This window comes from Pan paniscus, chromosome 16 (genome assembly GCF_029289425.2).
Source record: "Pan paniscus chromosome 16, NHGRI_mPanPan1-v2.0_pri, whole genome shotgun sequence".
In the NCBI taxonomy this organism is placed as follows: Eukaryota; Metazoa; Chordata; class Mammalia; order Primates; family Hominidae; genus Pan; species Pan paniscus.
In genome coordinates, this window is record NC_073265.2 from 25,072,477 (window position 1) to 25,080,151 (window position 7,675).

The following is a 7,675-nucleotide window of genomic DNA, read 5'->3' on the forward strand; positions in this document are numbered from 1 at the left end:
GCATATGTGGAAAAGGAATGAGATAGCAGAAGTGTAAATGTATGTTTCAGCAAACAAATGTCAGAAGATGGTCTTTAAGATGAAGTTATAAGACAATTCTTTTATCAATTGCTGAGATGTTCATTGTTCACTCATTCTGTGTGAAGTCACAGGTTGTAACAATAGGAACACTAAACTGAGCATCTTGGGACTGAGTTTCCAGTGTCTCTTCTAACACTCTCCATCCAGGAGAGCTTAGCTTCCATTCATCTGCCAGAACTTCCTTGTTGTCTGCAAAAGGAAGAACTTTCTGTAAATCTTTATTGAATTTTCAGTTGCATCTCTTTGAAGTATTTGCAAATATGAATACATATTGATTTAATAAAATCTTAAGTGGAATTCATCATTAGAATTGCCTACTTGGAGCTTACAAAATACATGCCAACCAGTGATTGCATTTTATGCAATTCCTTATATCTTTAAAGCTAGGCATAAAAGTTCATAAGAGACTCAAACCCAGAATCTGAGAAAGCAATCCTTTTAATCTGGTCAAATAACAAGGAATCTCCCATTAGAAGATACACAGACAGATAAAAAGAAAGATATGTATGATATACAAATATATCATTATGATACATATTTAAAATTATGATATCTATGACATATACAATGCACCTTAGAACAAACTTGTCACGTAAATTTGGCAATTTTTGATTGATGGTATTTTAAGGTACATCTTTATTTTAGGGATCCTGATGCCTCAGAAATGGACAGTGAATGTACTTTAATAATAACAATTAATCTAAAGTACAGTGCCATCATGTTTGCTCAATGGAAATATCCAATGCTGTACCACAAATGTTAAATTGTTCTTCCTTAAAGAGAGTGACATCATGCAGGAAATTCAAATCAAGTATCAAATAATTCTTTTTTAATTACAAAGGAAGCATCCCCTCTCTGCTTTCTCCTCTGTGGTCTGCTTTTTATTTTGTCTCTCTGACTCAATGACCTCAGTGAATCACTGGGTACAGTTTGCTATCCAACTTGAAAGATATATTGACTGGCAGGCTCATTTATTTACCCACCCCCCCCCCCCAAAAAAAGGAAGAAAATCTTTTAAAAACTCATTGAGCCTCCCCATTTTGTTTGAGCGCAAAGAGGAACATCTTAGATGAAGTGTGAGCTAAGGAGAAGGGGAGTAGCCAGGATGGCATATTTTGAATATGATGCCACCTCTCAGATGGCTTTCATTTTCATGCCCGGGAGCATCTTAAAAAAAAAAAAGCTGGATATTGCATATAAAGTTTAGAGAATTGAGTATTGTCTACTAAAGCAACAAGATTTACGAGAAACGTCTGGCTCAATTGCATTAAGAAAAAAAATGATTTCAAAAAAATCACTTCCCCGCCTTTTAAAATGAAAACCATCTGCAATGAAAAATTTAAAATGATAAATCTTCTCCTTTCACACTGCTACTGATAAATGGATAGTTTTCCTCCTCTTTTTGGAGGGAGCGGAAAAGGGATTTAGAAATATGTGATATTCATGCATGCAGACTTTTGGTTAAATATCTATATACTCTTCCTGGAATTTTGAATAAGATTCTAAGTTTGTATTATTATAATCATCATATGATATTACGAGAGCTATTACATGGAAACTCCAGGCTGTAACTTTTTGGAGTTGAGGTTCAATAACATTTCACCTTTCTTAGCTATGAAAAAAACTTGTGTTTCAATAAATATAGTGATTTCAAATTCGTGGAATATATTTAGGTCAAGATCTACTCAATGTAAAACATTTTAAATTAGCCAGTTTATACAAGCTTATGTTTATATTTGATGTTAAATATTTAATAATGTTTTTTATAGTGAAACCTCTTAATTTTGATTAAACAATCTATGGATTCTAATATTTATTCAGAACATAAGAGGAATAAATCCATAATCATTGTTTTTTTTTTTCTTCTCCAATTCATGTGCTCACAGACACACAAAGAAAGCGGGTAGTGATTAAAGTAATAATGCTACATGCTGGTGTCTTTTGTTTGTTCTATACTATAAAAGCCTTTAGGCAAGTGTCTAGTGTTTCATTTTACCCAGATCTTAACAAATAGTGAGATCCTAAATGGCAATGACTGAAGAATTCACATAATCATTCTCCATATTCTGTCGCCCCCAGTTTATGAATCTAGAGGGTACTAATTTACACGTGGCTGACTCTGAAGCAGGAGTGAGTAGAACTGTCCCTAATGGGGGCATCTGTTCCTTTCCTGAAAAACAGGGTCACCCAGGCTCCTTTGGAAACATGCGAGTTTAATTGGAAATTCTGGTGCCTACTTTACTAGTCATAAACTAAGTAATTGTTTCCTAATGCAAGCTGGCAGTGCCATTGAGGGCAGATTATACAGACCTGCCATCCTGAGGTGTTCTAAACAAGTGACAAATCATTAACAGCAAGTCTCTGGATCTCTGTGAGTGAGCTCTGTGGCTGCTACTGGAGGGAAACAAGACCAGAGAGGAGCGAGGGAGATCTGAGCAGGCAGAAGCTGCTGCATTAATGACTGGCATTGTCAGAACTGTGCGCTGGGGATGACTGCAGCATCTTCACTTTCACCTTCTTCTCAGGGGTGTTGCTATGGGTACCATCTCAGAGGTGTCATAGAAAAAAAAAAAGAGAGCAGGAGGTAGACTGATGAACAACATAAGGAAGTAAAGGATATGCAATGGCATAACAATATGAAGACATTCTTCTCATACGAACGAGTGTGTTGCATACTTCGATAGGGACCTATTAAATATGGAGGATGGCAGACAGGAGAATTGGTTGAATTGTCAACAAATGACAAATAAAAGGTGCTTTGGAACTATTTTATGGCCCCAATTATCCATAAAGATAATCGTAGTACTGGACCTTTATCACTTGGGTACAATCTTTTGTCACTAAATTAATTTATGAGCCCCTGGGAATTGTATGCATGCGTGGTGTATGGGTGTTTTTGCAGTATGGCAAGACTTGGGAAAGCTGTTCATTATTTTAAAGGCTGTGGTTTTTTTTTTTGCACTCTTTTCAAACTCCTGCTCTCTCCCCTGATCAGAGATTCTGTGAAGGTGCCAACTCCCTAGCACTTTGACTTTGAAATTAATCATGGTAGCCTTCCTTCTCTGTAATATGTTAATCATCATTAGCCCGATTCTCTTGCTCTCTCTCTGTCATACTTTAGCCTTTGGATAAAAGTCAGAAAAAATTATTAGGAGCATTTTAACAAATTGCAGCATTTCAGTGATTATGTAGCAGTTGTCAGATTCCTTCCTGGCAGAGTTGGAAAAGTGACATTTTCTTAGTTTCCCAAGTTTATTCAACTTATTAAAATAGCATAAACAATGTTGAGGTAGAAAACAGGTTTTGCTACCCACCTTTATTATATATAGTGTTATAATCATAGAGTCCAATCATATATATATTTATAGAGGAGATTATTAAAAACACTCTGAGAACACAGAGCCACTTCCCCTCCTCATTTGATTGAAAACTGAAAGTTCATATTTTATGGGTCATGTGGCATTCAGCCTTTCCAAACTGGCTTGAGTAGTTTCTATAAAATATGTAGCTGGAAGTTTTGGTTCTTTTGTTTTAGTTTTCTTCTTCTTTCTCTTATTTACTTATTTTTTTTTTTACTTTTGTTTTTCTGTTTTTAAAATCATGGTAGTTGCTGGGAATGTCAACCAAAATAACATTCATAACCTGAAACCCCTACCCATTATTTTCACACATATATCATATAACTGTCACTGGAAACCAAATTGTGGGGTGAGTTGCCCAAACTCTTGGGAGGCTATTGCAGATACTTTTCTATAAAAAATGTTTTTACTAAAATCACACCAAAGGACCCTCGGTCCTGACCCTACTGCATATTTATTTTTTGTAGGCATCAGTTTACTCAGGAAAAGAAACAGGAGAAGTTCTTAGAAAGGGATGAGGTCCTGACTTGCAGACACTTTTCTTTTTCTGGCTATAACTTAAGGTGTAGATCATTGTTAGAACTAGAAGTAGATATTTATGGGAAAATGAAATTGGATTTGACTAAGCAGTGAGAGCTAAGACAGATTTGAAAATATAGAGAGGACCTGATCTTTATTCATTAATTTGTTCATCAATTCAACATTTATGGAACAGCTTCCATGCATCAGGTACTGTACTTGATATTAGGGAAACAAAGATGAATAAGATACAGGCCTCTCCCAAGGAGCTTGTAGTCTAGAAGACATGGTCTTTATTTTATTTTTATTAAAAAAGATGAGGTCTCACTCTTGCCCAGGCTGGAGAGCAGTGGTGCCATCATGGCTCACTGCATCCTCAAACTCCTGGGCTCTAGGGCTCCTCCTGCCTCAGCATCCTGAGTACCTGGGACTACGGGAACACCCCACCATGCCTAGCTAACTAAAAAAAAAAATTCTTTTTTTGTAGAGATGATGTTTCCCTATGTTGCCTAAGCTGGTTTCGAACTCCTGGGCTCAGGTAATTCTCCCACCTTGGCCTCCCAAACTGCTGGGATTATAGGCATGAGTCTTCGTGCCTGGCTGAAGACATAGTCTTTAAATAGCTTATTATATAATGCTATGAGTAGCATGCATGCATAATAGTGTGATCTGAGACATCTAAAAATGAGGGCAGTAGTGAGGTTATAATTCACTAAGTGGTTTCCAGAGTATAAAATAAAATGAATGCTTTAATTTCCAAAGGCTCTTTAGGTAGGAAAAACAACTTGAATTATTAAAAACAAGAGAAGTACATTGAAGATGGTATTAGAAACTCCTTGCTAGACAAGGGTAAGATGAGAGCCAACTCAAGGGATATAGTTGGGAGAACCATAGAATAGACCTCAAAATTTGGGACTTAATTACCTATATGTTACTGTATCTACCTTGAAAAGAAAATGCTGTTTGCTGAATTAAAAGTCATTAATTATTTCTGTAAACTGTGCCCTAATGGCAAGTAAGAATTAAAAGTTTCTTATAGTCATTCTTGGGTTTGAGCTATATATAACCAGGGCATTTTTTTTTTTTGTAATGGAGTTTCTTAAAATCGATTATTATCTTTTATTACAGGCTTCAAAATAATTGCTCTTCTATGTCAAGTTATATCTAGTCCAGCAAGAGTAGTATTGTGAAGAAATAATTTCTATCGCAAGTCAGTCATTATTCAATTAACTAATTCTATCACTAAATTTGGCTTTTTGTTTTGAATTTCTCTTACTTTCCCAGATTTGAAAGTTGTTTACAGATACTAGAAATATTCAGAGTAGTATGTGCAGTTTATAACGTTACTAGCTCAGCACTGGTACTTACTCAACAATTAATAATGCCACCTGTCTATTAGTAACAATAAAAAGTAGCACACATTAAATCTTGCAAGATAACCAGAGGCCATCAAGTCATCCTCTTTAATACTACAAATTTTAGTAAATTTTATAAAAATTATCCAGCTGATTTAAAAGTTGGATTTAATATATTTACAACCTCCAAATATATTACAACATGATTATAAACTGCTCTGGGATTTTTTTATACTCAAAAAAGGTCAGCTTGTACTACAATGTAAAATTTAGAGCCCTTATTGAAATATGTCTTCCAGAAAGCTGTGAGGAAGTTTTATGCAACCATTAAATATATAAACATTTGTAAAGGACAGTGTCTCTATATATACATACATATGTATATATGTGTATATGTGTGTGTATTTATTCATATTTACATAAAGCATGTGTGAATATACATTCTCATATTTATCTGTACATATGTCTGCCCCTGCATCTGGAAGAATATATTTGTGTTTGTAGAGAGTTGGTCCAGTGTTCATATCCAAATGCAAATTTTGACTCTTAGAAGCATATTTTCATATTTGTATCTCTTCCTTTCTCAGTAGTTTTGCCAGTTGGTGTATTTCTTTGCTTATTTCCACTTTTTCTTCCTCTGCAGCATCCCCCATGAAGTGGCGCTGAAAGATCACGTTAGCACAGTTCCATGATGTGAAATACCACAAGTCTGCAATTTTTCGGTCTTGAGAGTGTCGCTGGGCTGAGAGGATGGAAATCTTTCAGTAATTATACCAGTTTGTATTCGTCTCACATTTGGGACCAAATACAAATCCGATCCACTCTTTCTCCCTGTGAATATTCATAAAAAACAAAGTGCCAATTCTGGTCTAATCATGTATGGAACCAAATATGTTGATGAGTCCTAAGTATATACTGTATGTATGTATACATATGAATATATATATTTGTACACACTAATTTTGCTTGTGTCCTCCTCTGTGCAATTTGTTTGTTTAGTATAGGGGTTGCTGTTATAATGTGTTAATAAGCTGCTGAAAGCTTGGCACCTATTACTTGAAATGACAGCTATGTTAGAAGCCTATTAACACTCCATAGCAGCAGCTCTGCAGCTACTAGAAATGAATTTCAAAGAAGGTAAATGAACAAAAGCGATTCATATCTCTAAGGAAAGCAAATACCATGCCTAGAACCATATATACTTTGGAAATGTACAGTGTATAAAATGAAAAACCTCTTCCAGTTAAAGAAACAGCGGAAGGGAATATTTGGAGAAAGGAAGACTGCCTAAAAGATTTCCAAACAACCTTGAAGATGTAAATGTAAAGGACACCAAACATAACTTCCTCTCTTTGTTTCTATTGTATTTAAACCAGATCCATGTCAAACTTATAAGAACAGAATATAGTACAGGTAGAGGAAATTCACTTTTCATGAGCAAAAGTTAAATCATCTGGATTTAGCTCAAACTTTTTCTTCATTTCTGAGCTTAGAAGGACACCCTTTGCTATTGTTCTCGGAAGCAGGGCTCTTTATGAGTCAGCTTGCTCTGCTTTTGAACTACTTTACTTACTTTTGACTGTCATTGGAATTTGCAAGATGGTTGAAAGTCCTGGGTAAACCTTAACCATGATAATAAAAATGTGGTAAGTTAAGTTCAGCGTAGGTGTTTTTCTTTCTCTCTTTTGTGATACAGTATGTGTGGGGGCATGTATATGGCAAGGTGGGGGGTGGGTTATATGCTGAGAGTACAATTCCATAATTCTAGGTTAAATTAAAATTTAACTGTATTAACTTTTTAAGGCCCTTGCTTTTGAAATCAGCTGTAATGAAAAACAAATACTTTTGCATTTCAACTTATGCACAGAAATTAAAAATTGCTTTCAGAGTTTGTATAAAACTAGCAGTGAAAAGTTATAATAGGCAGTTTCATCTGTAGAATAATTCATATTACCACTTTAATATCAGGACAGTAACACGTAGTAGCATTATCTTTGCATTCACAGTACCATAATATCTATTATATAGAATGTGTTTTATATATCATGCTAGTCATGATATTTCTGTGAATGGCTACTATGACTTCTAAAAAGAAAAGCTTGAAAGGTCTTGGAAGAGAAAGAAAACAGGTGTAGACTCAAAATCTGTATAAATATAAGCCAAACACTCTTTGTGTACATGCATGTGTGCATGCACTAATAAGGCTTTACAAATTAGATTGGGATAGGTTGTCATGGAGGAGGAAAGAAGTGAAAATAAAGGCAATCCTCTTATCACTGAGACTCAATACAAAATGTGTTTTGAACATTGTTTAAATGAAACTCCAATTTCCCAGGTAAGCTGACACTACCCTTGCCCTTT

General features: G+C 35.1%; 1 long non-coding RNA gene across 3 annotated transcripts in view; it reads left to right on the plus strand.

Annotated features, from left to right (window-relative positions):
• The window catches only part of LOC129393994 (uncharacterized), a 311,621-nt gene extending 304,652 nt beyond the window's left edge, over positions 1-6,969 (plus strand). For all 3 annotated transcript variants that reach the window (XR_008621126.3, XR_008621128.3, XR_008621127.3), the window contains one exon: positions 5,958-6,969. This is a non-coding gene — a long non-coding RNA (uncharacterized LOC129393994). The remainder of the gene's footprint in view (positions 1-5,957) is intronic.
• The last annotated feature ends 706 nt before the right edge of the window (positions 6,970-7,675 follow it).